The sequence below is a fragment of the Chinchilla lanigera genome, unplaced genomic scaffold (assembly GCF_000276665.1).
Source record: "Chinchilla lanigera isolate Chin_1 unplaced genomic scaffold, ChiLan1.0 scaffold00065, whole genome shotgun sequence".
NCBI lineage: Eukaryota > Metazoa > Chordata > Mammalia > Rodentia > Chinchillidae > Chinchilla > Chinchilla lanigera.
In genome coordinates, this window is record NW_004955466.1 from 7,145,587 (window position 1) to 7,160,080 (window position 14,494).

The following is a 14,494-nucleotide window of genomic DNA, read 5'->3' on the forward strand; positions in this document are numbered from 1 at the left end:
GCTTCACATTGGTAAGGGATGTGGCATGACTTGGTATCGCCTGCTGTACTTTAGGGAAAGAACTGTAGTAGAGACTTTGCCCAAGTGAGGAAAAAACAAATAAAGAGTAGGTGTTGTAACAGTCCCAGCAAGAGCCAATGACAGCAGGGGCAGCAGGGAAAGCCCAAAGGAACAGCTTGAGAGAAACTCTATACACTGGCCTTTTAAGGAATCCAGCAATCACCTGCAACCTTTTCTTTTATTTTAAAGATTAAAAAAACTAACAAAACAACAGAGAAGACAAAATCAAAACAACACAAAACAACAAGAACAATACATGACCTCAAAACAAAATGATAGGAATTAACAATGTTTGTTACATTACATACTGTTATCTTCAACCAGTTTGCTAGGTCCACCAGACATAAGAATGTAAGATTGATCAAACAATCAAAGATAGTAACAAGTAAAAAAAAAACAAAACAAAACAACAACATTGGAAATGACGCAGAGCTTCACCATACAAGATGGCAGGAGTTCAGCTATGGTTCTTATATTGCATGTGGTTGTTTTCAGATCAGTCATTCTGATTACCAGATTCAAATGTGCAAGACTGGTCAAGAAAAAAACAAAATTTTAAGTGTTGACTGTTCTTTTCTATAAGCCACTGACATCAGCAATACACCTTTAAAACAATTGCTTTAGTGGATTGATAGGCAGATAGATGGAAAAATGAGTAGAAAAATTTTTAAAGACTTAGCACAGAAAAAATACATAGCTAATTTTTAAAAGGGTCTAGGGAAGGCAGAAGATAATTGTGGCAAAAAGAGGATGATTTGGGAAAACACTACCCAGGAAACTTTTAAGAGCGATTCAGAAGTCTCCACATAAAAAAGAAGGGAAAATCAAATGCAGTTCTGGAGGAAGCAAGAAAGACTTCGAACCAAGGCACCAATGGAGGAATTAGATTTAATTATAAGAATCAGTTAGTAAAATAAGAAACAGAAAAAGATGAATATAGACATGGCCAGGTTGGGTTGGCGACCATTAGCTGATCAAGTTTGCATTTGGTAGTCTGAGTTTTCCAGGTGATCTGTGACTCTAGGTTGTCTGCGGAGAAGGAAGACGGAGTTCAGGAGACACTGCAGAACTCTGAGTACAAAGAGGAGCAGCACTGCAGAGAGTGTGACGGCTGGTTGGTTGGGTCAAGATGGTAGAACTGTGTGACATTACCAAGCACTGATTTCAGATTGGTCATCCTGGCTTTAAAAACTAAGCTGACTGCCCTGTTTTGAGACTTTCTGAGCAAAGAAATGATCTCATTCTCCAATAGACCACATATCTTTCTATCACAAATTAGGGAAAAACTATTCCCTCAGCATCCCTTTCCTATGTCACATCTTAACCTCAGAGAGTCTGTGAATGAGAGAAGATGCTTCATTCTTCTCCTTTCATACTTTCATTACTCAGTGGGGTCATTCTCTTTGGTGGTTTGGAAGCCTTGTGACCCTAGCAAAGGCATTCTGGAGGGGCTGTGGCACAGATGCTCCTTCACTTTGAGTCTTTCCCTTTTTGTCCTCTCTCGCAACTCTTCCTTCCTTCCTCCTTCAGTTTTGGTTGCCTGGTTGTTCTCTCATCTCTCTGCTTCTAAAAGATACAGTGGAAAAGCTACAGTACAAATTTTCATTTTTCAAAGTGATTGTAATTTATGGGAATAGCATTTTTAGCCAACATGTGGTACAGGGAGGAAGACCCAAAAAGGTGATTTCCTATCTGATATTATCAAATGCATTTTGAATGTTAGGTCTGCCTAAGGTGAATAGCCAGTCTCTGGAGCATCACAGCTCTTAAAAATCTGACAACCAGGGGAAATTAACAAGAATATTTATGCAAAATGCCCTTTTGGTTTAGGTTATAAACAATAATTTGCTATTTAATTCTGTTGTTCTCTCACATACCAGGACCAGGAAAAAGCAAAGGGAGTGAAGGAAGAGACTTACTTTTAAGAATTGTTTCTCTTCTAAAAAAAAAAGCATTTAAAATAGATTTCATAAAAAGGCTTTGAGGTGCAATATTCCATATAAGTGATTACAGATACACGTATGGTACAAAGAATTTAAAAACCAAATGTTCATGCACCCACCACCAGATAAAAAATAGAGCATTCTATTCTGACTTCACGCCATCTTTGAATATATCTTGGGAGAAAAAGAAAGATTTTTTAAAAATGAGATTGCCTCAGTTCAGCCACTACCCACATAAAGCCGACCCCAATTATCCAAGGAAGCTCCGAGTTTAACCTCCAAAATAATATGGCAAGATTCTTAAATTACATCTGATAGAACCATGAAAAAGAACAAGCCTTAGAAAACGGGACCCTTGAAACCACAGAGAGCATCAATGCACCTAGCCCCGCTATTACTCAGATCCTAAATAACCTGATGAAAACAAGTTTCAGGTGAGATGTAACAGAATCTGTTCCTTGATGTTAGTCCTGCCAAAAGAAGCCATGCCGCAACCCTGGGTTAATCACTTTCACATCTCCTCTAGAAGGATGCTGCTTTTTATTGCTGCCTTAACTGATGGAATATCACCTTTTCTATTACATGAGAGAGAAAACACAGCAGAATTTAATAAAAGTTTATCTCTCTCTATCCATACACAATTCCAAACCAAATAAAACAACACAAATACTCTGGCAGGTGATACTTAAAGTTGTTCTCAAATGTTAACCAAAGTCTTCACAAACCGAGTTCCAAAATGAAAGACTTTACATCCGTTATCCACATAGGACTGAATCATGGAGCTCTGAATTAAAACACGCCTCAGGCAACAAGTAAATTCCTGTGTTACTACTTTCTCTTGAGTGCCTGACTAATGCAGGATATATCAAAAGTTTCTTAACTATCCAGACTCCAAGTTCAAACTAAATCATTAATACTACCAAAGTGCAGCTTCTTTTCTGTCTAGTAATGTCTCTGAAGTCTGCTTTATTTTTATTTTTTGGCAGTCTAGGGTATTTCTTCTAGTGCCTGGCACTAAAGGAGCTGGAAAGTGAGACAATGGCAGTGTTTCTGTGATGAAAAATTGATCTGAAATTCTCAAGAACACATAACAAACATGGAAATTTCAAATAAAAGTCCTTTTAAACAGTAAGTTAATATCCAGCTAATAGACATATAAAACGTTCAGTGCTGCAGACATATTTCTTCCATATTTTTATTCTGTAGAGTAAATTAATATTTCTATCTCAGAAAGATAATGGGATGTGTGAATGACAATAGAAAGTCTTCTGAATCTAAACTTTTTCTTTCTTTTTTTTTCTGGTACCAGTAATCAGACTTAGGATCTTGTGCTTACCAGGCAGGCACTTATGTCACTCAGCTATATCCCCAGCCCTCTGAATCTAAACTTCACAGATAGATGAAGAGCTCTATGGTCAAAGCAGGGACGATAAAATAGTTCCTGCCTGAGTAATTTCCAGAGTAATGCCATGAGGCCCCTCAAAAGATTATGTAGCATGTGAAAGTGTCTTGACAATTACAAAGCACTACATGCATGGGACTATTAGATTTCTCTTATTTTATGCACTAAATTTCAACCCTATCGGTTAAAGTAATTCTCATTAGAGTAACTTGATTTTAATGCCTTGAAGATATTTTCCAAAGTGTAATCTCCTTTCTGCAAAATCAGAATCAGGAACAGAAATTAATATTATAATATTATAGGTAGAAAAATGTGTGTAGGTGCATATGTGTGTGCTTAATTATGTGTGTGTATGTACTACATCCAGCCTGGTAGAGATGGTAAATCCTGTTATTCATCAAGGGTTTCTCTTCTACCCATTAGCTCGTTTCATCATCTTGAATGACTTCTCTTTAGTAAACCACTATCTACTTCATTTCCAATCACTTTTTTCTGCTTCCAACTGAGTTAGACTCAAAGTGGGTGGACTTCTCCCGGCCAGGACAGATTTCACAGTCTCCCTATGTGTTCAGTTTAGGTCTGTCACATCTTCATCCTCTGCTTTGCCAGGTTTCCTTGCCTTTCATGGACATTCTTTTCCATCCTTAATCCTAAAAATCACCCCTTTTGATTCTGCTTCCCATCCAGTGTTTCCTTTCATTATAAATATAAATACCATGCTACAAAATGTTACCCTTATTCACTAACTCTCCTTCCTCAGGTCTTTATTCCACAGCTCACAGAAGTTTGGACTTGACCTTCACATGGTTTCTGAGTGTGTTCTACTAGTGGTCACCAAGCCCTGTATACCACCAGGGCCAACTTCTGACTTTTTCAAGCACCTGACTCGGCCTCCCCTGTAGCTTCGACCACTATTTAGCACTTTTGCCTCTTCCTGTTTTTCTGGGTCCCTGCGTAAGCTTCCTGGATGGCTCCACTTCTGAAACCAGCTATTGAACACTTGTCTTCCCAGGTACGGAAGGCTGTGTTTTCCCTTGGGATGGCTGAGTTTTCTTTTCCTGACCACCCTCGTCTATACTTACAAACCAAAGTCATGAATTCAGTGCAGAGGATGCTCGGATTCACATCTCCAAGCCTGGCTTCTCTGTAGATCAGAATTTATGACAATTACTAAGACATTTTCCCAAACTACTAACAACCAATTCTAATTCTATTCCTTCTGTGTTACTGAAATGTATCTTCCCTCATTCTCATAGCTGCTGCATTAATTTAAGGCCCCATCATTTTTTACCTATTGTGCTAACATTTTTGCAACTATTACAGTAACCTTCGAGTTGCTCTATCTCTCTGACCTCAATACAGCCATAGCATTATCTTCCTAAAATTGCATTGTGATCATGACCCTTTATGACTCAAACACTGCTAATGTTTCCAGATTTTCTACAAAATGCGGTCCATTTTAACCTGATATTTAAAGTCACTCACTTCCTTTCCCTGTCTTGCTAAATATCTCCCCTCTCTAACCCCCAAACCATAGTGTCTCACTTCCCGAAAACTTCTGGTCTGTGAACCTTTCACTGTTTCTATTGATATTGCACAGAACTATTCATCTTGTTTCTATAATTCCATTTCCACATCTGGGTCCAGATCCAGTTTCAACTACTATCCCTGTAAATGGATCCTTCATTGCCAAAACTGGATTTCATTTCTGTTTTGTGCTTCCAGCATTCTTGCAAAATAAATAATGATTTGAATTTTATTATACTTATGTCTATCCTTTAAAGAAGCAGGACTATCTTATTTATCATTAAGTTCCTCCATGGTTCCTATCTTGTACAAATAGGAATTTGATAAATATACTTAGATTTCAAATGTTATTCATGGAAGATTTTTTTTACTAACAGATACTACCAAATACCCTTAGTAGAAGGTAACAGAAGTCCATTCATATGTGTGTAGAAATCCTAAATCTTGAATTAATCAACTCTTTTTAATTAAGGCACATGAAAATAATTAAGGCACATGAAAATTTCCTTATGCACAAATTTCTTTCCTTTTTCAGATGTGTTTTTGTGTTTTCATTAATAATGTTTTAGTAATTGCTCAATAAATATTTGCTGAAAATGTCAAATACATATATGAGCACAGAGGTTCACTTTCTTTACTTTTTAAAAAATGAAAACCTGTCTTACCAAACACAGGGTTAAAAGGAAAGTGTTCAGCCCACAGTCCAGAGGAGGAAGCTCTTCTTTCACACATGACTAACAACATGCAGCAAGGCTGGGTTCCAAGAACTGATTTCCTTGTCCCACAAGGCAGCTACTCTCCAGAGAATGGCTTCATTTTCACACAGCTGTCATCTTTTAACCTTATTTTGAAATCAGATCAGTGCAAAAGCACCTGCCTTTATACCAGGTGCATGGGGACAGGCTTTAGTGAGAGCCAGTGGTCTGATCCTCCCAGTGCCATGTCTTCACACAGATCAGCCAGGACTGCAGAGAGTAGCCCTCTCCCCTCAGCTGCCATTTAATCCGGAGTGTGCATTTCAGATCCAGTCCATTGTCACAATCCATGTTTGTGACATCTTGTATCAGTCTAATTACCTGGTAGAAAACGCTCCATAGCTTGAGTTTCTGGTGAAGTCCAAATCGTTTTTCTTCCACCCACATACTGCTTGACAGTGAGGAAACATTTCATTAGTGGTAAGAATGACTTTCTTTTTTATTTTCCATTTTCAGCTTTTTGAAGAATTCTTCTTTGAATGAAAATGCTAGCAAAACCTGATTTTCATTTCAACTCATTGTCACTTTGATTTATTTCTCTAAGCACCCAGCAAATGGGAACATAGAGCAAGCAATGAAAATGGCATCCCACTTTTCTTTTCTCTCTTTCTTTCTTTTTTTTTATTTTTATGAACTCTCTTTTTTTGGCTTTCAGGAAGCTTCTTCCCCAATAAGCCAAAAGGGCTGATGGATGACTTAGAATATGTGATTACATCTGAAATGACCCAAGTCACTCCTGGCAAGAGAATTTTACCTTTTTTGTTTCTCCCTGGGAGTGGTGTGTGTTTTTGTGCACATATATGTATTTTGAAATATAGACTCATATTTATGTTTTATATGTGTATGTATATTTGTATATAATATATATTGACACACTAACACAAATTTATACTATTTTATACTGAAATAATTTTCAACTAAATTAAACTAATTAAAAAGTGTTGTCTATTCCACTTTATTTTTAGTTCTTACAGTCCTTATTTATTATTTATTGAAGGTCTTCATAATTCAGAGAAGAAACCATTCAACAAAAGATAGAAGATGTGAACTGTTCCCCAAGATGACTATAAATGGCATGTACTGTGAATGTGTTCTAATAAAAAAAATTTTAAAATTACTAAAAGATAGAACAGCTTATAAATTAGATCTGAGTTGTAACTCTGTGTTACTTCCCAGCTCCAAATTTCTGGCTGTGATACTTGCCTTTCTGACTTGGTTGCTTAATTCCTAAACAACTTATACATAATTTATTTTGTGAAGATTATGTGGTTCATAGCGAAAATTTTTAACATTAATCCTAGAAATAGTTTATTTTGCCTGTTGGATACCCAGAAAATGACAATGATGATTAAAGTGTCATCGTGTGATGTTGAAATATTCACAGGCAATATGGATCTTGTGTGGAGGAAGTCCCTATCTTTACCCCAAACTACCCTTTCACTGTGTGAGTTCAGTTCCTGGGACTGACTGGACTAGAGAGATAGAAGCTCTGTTGTAAACCTTAGGATCATAGGGATCAGCCTTGTAAAAGAAATTGAAGATCATGCAGCCCAAACTCCTACCTCCTCTGTTCTTTGTAAACATCAGATGTCTCAGTTGAATAACTGTCATCAAAAAACAGTTTGGTGTTAAGTGGTCACGTCATGGAGGAACATCTCGGTATTGATTTATTTTCCAGCACCTCTGTATTCCATCGGACAGATAGTCCTGTTAACTACACCCCCAAAATACATGGATAGCACATGCCTTTCTCACCACTTCTGTGACTGCCATAGACAAAGCCACAAGCATCTCATGGGATTCCTCAGGAGCTCCCCTGTAATCTTTCTGCTCCTTGCTTTGCCTCATATAGTCCATTTACCAAACAGCAGCTGAAGCGACGTTTTCATAAAATAATTTAGAACCTGCTAGTGGTTTTCCATTACACTTAAAAATCAAACCCTAACTGCAAGTTGCCAGGCTGCAGGGAGATCATGTTCTGTTTGTCCATCTGCTGCTGCATTTACCTGAACTGACACTTCCTCACCGCTCCTTAAACAAACCTAACTTACTTCCGATTGATCTTTCTTGACCAATCCACTTAAATTTGCCACACAGTTCTAATTCCTATCACATTACCCTGTTTTATACTCTTTATCTTGTTCGTACCTTTATATTTACATTTCTCTCTCTCAGAATACACACCTCGAGAGGATGCTCCGTGTTATCCTGCTGCCCACAGTTTCCAGCATTTGTAGTAGTTCCTGGAACATAACAATATTTAAAAATGTGTTTAATTAGGTAATATGTAAACGTTTTGCATTCAGTTACAAATATTTCCTTAAATCTCTCAAGAGCAAGTATCATATTTCATTCAAATAAAATACAGTTATGGAATCACAGCACCCAGAAGAGTGCTGGGATCCCAGCTATTACGAAGCATAATGTGTGGGAAGATCGAACGCAAAGGAATAGAGGAATCTGGTTCTTTTCAGATGATGAGGAGTACAGTGGAGGACACAGCTGCACCTAGGGCTGCTATAACAAAGTCCCACACACTGAGTGACTATAAACAACACTGAGGCATTGTGTCACAGTTCTAAGGTCCGCAGACTGAAGTTCAGGTAACAACAAGACCATGGTTCCTGAAGAATGTGTTCTGGCTCTCTCTCCTCACTTCTGTCAGGTCCCCGGTAGTGACAGCATAATTTCAGCCTTGACATTTCCCGTGGGTGGACCCCATAGTTAACTTTCCTTGTGTTCTTCTCATCTCCTCCCAGGTAATTTGTCAATATGTCAAAGTCAAATACCATGTTGATACCTCTCAGTGGATGTAGTGAGACATTAGCATATTTCTGTTAACAAAAATAATGCTGTCAAATAGTTGAGTTTAGGTGCTTTAGAACAAGAATATATTTTTTCTTTGCTTTGCCGTTCCTCTTGGTTTTCCTAGAGCATAATAGTCTAATGCCATTTTCTTTCACAATTATGTCAATAAACTAAAAGACTAAAGTGAATTGTGTTATTCACAGTGTTTGTCCTAGATCCTGGGCCTCCTCCTAATTCTTCTTTCATTAATGGCAGAGTCCATTAATAAAATACACAGTGAATATATAGCTGGGAGTACACAGGATCATTTCATTAAAGAGAGAAATCAGGAATCATAGGAATGAAGTTGCTATTCTTATTAAAACGGATAGAGAGCTGGAAATGCTAGGGAGTTCTACTGCTAACAGACTCCAAAGGAAACTGGAAATAAATTGTTCATCAGGACTATGACATCCTATGTCATGAAAATTAAATTTAAACATATCATAGCATATAAATTTAAAGGTGAGTGTATCAGGTAGGCTTCCTTAGAGGAACCAATTTAAAATACAAATAGTAAGTCCCCTACTTACAAATGAGTTCCATTCAGGGAGAACCCTCATAACCCAGATTTATTCATAAGTCTGACAAAGTAAGGCTTATACATCTTTGACTCAAATACACACTGTGAAGCAGAAAAAAACCAAACACACACACACACACACACACACAAAAATACTGTAAATAAACCATTTTTACTTTTATAATTACCTAAAATGGTGCTGCAGTACAGTTCACTTGGCACTCAGGAGATTGCATGGAGTGAACTGAGAAGACGGGAGTCACTAACTGGATGAGGGAGGGTAGGAAGATGGCAGGGCGAAGTATCCCATCTTTTCATCTCGGTCCAATCTCTCAACTATTTTCACTTTTGTTTCCATGGTTATTGCTTTACACATCCTAGCAGTCCCCACTACATTACTACAGCTTTTTCTCTTGCTTCGGGACACCCTGGGCTCTGGTTGAGCACTGTACTACTGTACACTATCGTAATGTACAGTAAGTAAGCACACAGCAGCACAACTGTGACAATGGCCAGCAGACACATGTGCTGCTTCTGCAATTTGTTCTCATCTATGAATGTTTGTCATATGAGGTCCTTTCTTATCTGAGAATTCACAACTTGAATGAGACTAAGTCTGGGGCTTACTGTATTTCAAGGCAGCTTACAATGGTCTCTGGCAGAGTCGGGTGTGGAAGGATGCAAAAGAACCACCTCTGCCCTGGATAGCCAAGGATTCAGCCAACAGTGGAATGGCTTGGAGCTCACCACAGAGTCCCACGTGAGTCTTTATCAGGAAGCCAAAGGGTCTGTTCTGGAAACCCAGAGACAGAAAATCAAAGGCACTGGTGAAGAATGGAGTTTCTCTGGAGAAGCAGAAGTGAGACTTTCTTCTTTTCTTGTTATTTCATCCAGGCTACATGTCTATTGGTTGATGGCAGTCACACCCAAGGAGAATCCTCCATCTCCAGTAAGTCCGTCATGCAGACACACTCAGAATTGCGCTATCTCAATCCACTAGGTATTGCTTGTTCAAGTTAACAACACAATTAACTATTACAGTGGGAATAGTTGCAGGGAAGTATGGATATATCAAATAGGGCTATAAATAGAGATCAATAAATAAAACTCTTTGAAGGAATGCTTCATATCTTTGAGCTCTTTCTCACCTTTCAGTTAACTAACGTGATAATCGGGTCCTGTGCCGTCATTAATTGAGCTTTGTTGTAGCATTCAGCCTATCGTGTGTTTCCACACCATTGTATTGCACTTGGTGTGCTAGTTCTGACATTTTCCCTTGTAACTTTGGAATGACTTTTACCAAGGAAGGCAGACTGTGCACGTAGGGGAGAGGGCACTTTTATTTATTCAGGTTATCCTGTGACAGCCACAGAGCTATGCTGTGCCATGGAGTGACTGTCCCTGCACAAGGGCTGAGATTCTCAAACCTAAACAGCCTTGTCTATTATTAGTTCTACCAGTGCCCACAACACTGGAAATGCAGAAGATTTCTTTATGTATTTATGCTCTTACAAATCGAAGATGTATCTTAATGCCTTCCTTATAGTTTTATTCTGTTTGCTGACCCTCTGCTTTTTCTTGGAATTTTGCTTAGTTTTCCAGGAAGTTCCAGAGGAATGGGTTATTCTTAAAGGAAATTAATATTTTTGGTAACATTTCATTCTTAAAAGAGTTTCTATATTATTTACTGAATGCTGAATTAGGACTGTTTCTTGACAGAAATTTGGCAATGTGTCCCCAGAGTCTTAGTGTTTTGCTTTGCCCATGAATGGCTTTGAATTGCCCATAACTCCATCCTTAGGAATTCATCATAAAGACTCTGCAGATCTGTGTGTCTGCATTCTACTTAAACGAGGGGAATTGTATTTAGCTGACAGATATAGTTTTTTATTAAGAGCCTTAAAGTAGTCTATTCCTCAATGTGGTTCTGATCTTATAGAAAAATCAACTGCTTTCTGTCCTCCTTCCTCCTTATTTGATGACATTGCCTCAAACTTATTTCTGTGGCTATAAAGTTACAGCCACAGAGCCAAGCCACACTGCTGAAAAATAAGGTAGATGTTGAATAGTGGTTTTCATTCAAATAGGAAAGAGTGGCATTTCTTAGAAATCTCCCTATGCCAGCCAAATTCTGTCTGCAAGAAGGCAAACTCTGTCCACCTGGAGACACATAGAAGTCCTACACAAAAGTTTTATGATTAAATTTTATACTTTTTAAGTATTTCCTTGGGGAAATGAAACCAACCTTCCCCTGTAAATAAACATGAAATTATCAGGAAAAATAGAAAGAACAGTGGTTGGGTGGACAATAACAATCTCTGCCATCCACGTGTCCAGAAATATTGGTGCTTACAAAGACACTTTAAAGATAACTTTATGAAGTGTACTTATTACATGGAAAGTGATTGTTAAGTTATAAAGAGTTATTATAATGTTGTGTGCTTTAAGAGATTAACAACAACAACCAAAAGCAAGCAAACAAAAACCTTTCTAGACTCATATCATAAAATGAAGGAATAATGCCTTCGTACAAATCTATTCCAGGGATTCTCTCTGGGAAGAGGTAATGGTTAGATATTAGGTGGGATTATAATGTTGGATGTAATACTGTGTTTGATCACATAATCAAGTATTACTTGATTTTGGCCAGTCTTTTAAATGAGTACTCTAGGGAAGAACAAATTAGATATTTCAGTGTATGTCTGAAATCCTAGTAGGCTTGGTGCCCAAGGATAGCGATCTAAGGGATAGCCCTTAAACTCAATGCCCACCAAAGGCTCACTTTCCTCTGTCCCTAAACTCTATCTATGTATGAGGACCTTCTGTATCCTAATGACAAAGCAGAAAGGAGAGGAAGGACAACCAGGTCTCAAAGAAGCTAGATTTCAAAGAAATATAATTCCTGCCTCCTGTTTGAGAGTGTGAGGAGAAACAAACAAATAAACAAAGAAACATCCAGTTTGTAGCCTTTCAAAATGCAGTGATTCTAATCTTTACAAAACACATCTTAGCACTCACTTTAGAACACAGGCTACAATATCAATCCTGTGTTTCAGAAAGTGAAAGGGAGAGAAGGAAAGGGACAAAAAACTGTTTCATTTTCTTGGCTGATGATTTACCTTTGTATATTCTACATTTTCTACTATGAACACATTTTAATTCTGTAATAAAAATATGATACATTGGCATCAAACTTTGGAGTAACTTGCATATTTAATGAGACATTACCCTCTGAAAGATTTTTTGGCCCTCTGTGCTTCCTGGATAGCAATTTTTTTCCTGCAGTAAATAATATGCAGCAATAGATACAGTATGATAGATTTTGCATCTGGTATACTCAAGAAAAAATAAAATAAATGAAATTGTTAAAAGGAGTAGAATCAGGAAAATCAATATAAACAAGGGAAATTAAACATGAGAGAAATATACTATGGGATTTGAAAAGAAGCTTACACATAAACTACTTTTTCCATTTTTTAACTTTTAAAAAGAATCACCTCTATAACACCACTGGCATATAGTCATTTAAGTTCTGCATAAACGCTTACAGTAATACGTTCACTATTATTCATATTAATGTAACTTAAATCACCATCACTTATTCAGTTCTTGGGCTGTGTCCAAATCTGTTGCTCTAAAAGCTTTTTTGTTTGTTTCCATCTCTTAGCCTCAATCTGCAAATTCTTTCCACACCTGTGCTTTATGAAATAGATGCACAGAAATGATGTTCTTTCTAAAAGTTTCGTGTTATTTATTTTGGCTCGAAAGGAAAAAACCAGTCCCTTTCTCTGTCCCTAAGATATATTCAAATTCTTATATTTTAGGTGTTAAGTATAATTTTTCTGACTTATTCCTTATCAGATTTTGCCTTTTTGCTATTGTTTACTGTCTTTCTTATTGACTTTAGTGCCTACTGTCTTTATTCTATTATTTATTGTGTTCTATTATTTATTTATTCTATCTGTTATTTATTAAGCTATGTTACATGACAAACAAATTAAAATGTTCTTTCTATATATAACATTTCCATAACAGTCAGATATCCTTATGTTTTAGAAGTTTTGGGGGGGTGGGTGGGTAGCAGAATTGAACTCATGACCTCATGCATGCCAGGAAGGCGCAGTGCCACTGAGCCATATTCCTGGCCCTAGAATTAGTTCTATTGTGTCTCACAATACTGTAAAAATGTATATAGACAGCTCCATGTCTTCCATAAATTTGTATCACCTCATGGTACTTAACAGCCTTCTCCTTGTAAGATGTGTCTCTAATATAAGTGTACACAAGGAGGCATTAATGCATGTTTATATATGTGTACATATTTATTTGATAATAGCAAATTATCAAATAATAGTGCTCATTTACTTGAATCTTTAAAAAGCCACAGTATAAGCAAATCTAAGACCCCTGGGTTGTCTCTTTCATCAAGTAACTCTTGAACTAGTTTATTCTTTTGTAAAATTGGACTTTGTGCTACTACTGTTAATTTCTTCAGGACATAAATTTCTTGCAGAAAAATCTCTAAACGAAAAAAGGCGAGTATTTCAGAAAAGACTGTTAAGTGAAAGAGTGATTCCAAAAACTATGGAAACAATAAGAAAGTTTGACTTGCAGCCATGTAGAATTGATCTTGCCAAACTAATTCTCTGCGCATCTTGAACATTTGCAATTCTTGCATGTAAATAGGATAATTTTGGAGTATGCCTAGATGGATGCTAATCTATGCTTTTTTTCTATAATGGTGCGTTTGCTCTTACAAGACAAATACAAAATTACTTGCCTTTATTTTACTGATCATCACACAAATATAGACACCCTGTCTGGTTTTAATTAGTAATTCAGATAGGCTACAAATTGATCCTGAAGTAGCTTGGATTTTCTGTGTTGCTGATTTGCCATTTCTGATGCAGACGCTAAAAATTGCTCATGGTTTTTTCTCATGTACTTCATTAGTTACCATACAGTTTTGGAAGAATGTGGCATTCATCTGTTCTAATTAAAGACTTTACACTTGGGCTATCTCCTTTCAGGAAGTACTTAAAATTACAAACAGCCACAAAATGTAAATTTTGTCTAGATAGGTCTCCTTCTTTTGAAAGAAATCAGTGAAGAAATAAGATATCTAAATTAATATTGTACTCGGAAGGATAAATGTGTAAATATAAGAAATTGCACCAAAATGTTATTGGTGTGATTAATGTAAAAGGAAACTGTGTAAATCAATACACAGTTTTTAAAGTTCCTGTCACTTGATATAAACTCCTGGTCTACCACTTTCTAGAGTTGTGACTTCATGAAATTTATTTAGACTGGAAAACAGTACTTCATGCAACAAGGACCTGGAAAAAGGCAGGAGTAGCTATTTTAATTGCAGACAAAGTGAATTTCAAGCCAAGACTGATCAGAAAAGACAAAGAAGGTCATTATATATATATAT